This window comes from Rutidosis leptorrhynchoides, chromosome 11, assembly GCF_046630445.1.
Source record: "Rutidosis leptorrhynchoides isolate AG116_Rl617_1_P2 chromosome 11, CSIRO_AGI_Rlap_v1, whole genome shotgun sequence".
In the NCBI taxonomy this organism is placed as follows: Eukaryota; Viridiplantae; Streptophyta; class Magnoliopsida; order Asterales; family Asteraceae; genus Rutidosis; species Rutidosis leptorrhynchoides.
The window spans coordinates 404,336,378-404,337,662 of NC_092343.1; positions in this window are offsets into that span (position 1 = coordinate 404,336,378).

Below are 1,285 nucleotides of genomic sequence, written 5' to 3' on the forward strand. Positions count from 1 at the left end.
TCTTTCCTTGAAGATGTTAAGAAAATGTTTCTTGATACGATTGACTAGCAATTAGTCAACGTAGTAAAGGAACAAGTCAAGGTTGTCCTTCAAGAGGATAACGTTGGAAGGCGTGACTTTTTCTACGAAAATTTCAAAGATGCTCAACCACCTACTTTTGAGGGCAAAAGAGACCCGTTAAAGAGTGCCCGGTGGATCTCTGATATGGAGGGGGCTTTTCGTACTTGTGAATGCCCTCTTGATAAAAAGACGAGGTATGGTTGTAGCATGTTAAGAGGTGATGCTAAGTTGTGGTGGGATGCGAAAATCCAAGTTTATGGTGAAGAACAATGTATGGATTTTACTTGGGACGAGTTCAAGGCGGAGTTTTTCCAAGAGTATCGAACTTCGGCCGATCTTACAAGGCTTAAGGACGAGTTGTGTTCCTTGAGGCAAAGGTCGATGGATTTGAACACTCTTAAATCCGTTTACTTGTCAAAAACCCAATTTTGCCCGGAGTATGTCGGGAATGATAAAATGTTAAAGGAAGACTTTTACTGAATCTTGAATGACAATTATCAAGAGAAGATTAGTGTGAATGTGGTGAAGAGTTTTGATGAGTTATTTGATATGGCCAAAGGTTTCGAGTCGCTCATCTTGAGAAAGAGTGGCTTTACCTTAGGCAAAAAGAAGTTTGAAGCTACTAGTCATTCGAATTTTTCTAACAAGAAGCACAAGAAGGGCTCCGAGAGTGTTGGTAGTGTGAGGAAGGGTGCTTCCAGTGATTTTACTTATGCTTGCTACAACTGTGGGTAAAAGGGGCACATGGCTCGTGAGTGCCCGAAACAATCATCCACAACCAAGCTTACTTGTTTTAATTGTGGTAAAGAAGGGCACAAGAGGTTGGAGTGTCCCGATTTGCGGGGTGATCATGTTAAGAGGTTAGAGAAGGCGGCGGGTACGGCTAAGGGGTGAAATTATTTGATGACCAATGATGAGTCTAAGCATTCCAATGAAGTCTTCTCAGGTACTTTCATTGTTAACTCTAATCCGGAAGGATATTACTTGATAGCGATGCTAATTTGTCTTTTGTGTGGCCTCGATTTGTATCTAAGCTTAACAAACCGCTAGCTAAGTTAAGTCATCCGGTAGAAGTTGAAATAGTGGATGGTAAGAAGGTGCTAGGGGTTGATGTGTGTAAAGATTGTAATGTTGTGTTTGGTACCGAAACATTTAAAATTGATCTCATTCCGATGACTTTGGGTGAGTTTGATATTGTTGTTGGTATGGATTGGCTCGATCGTTA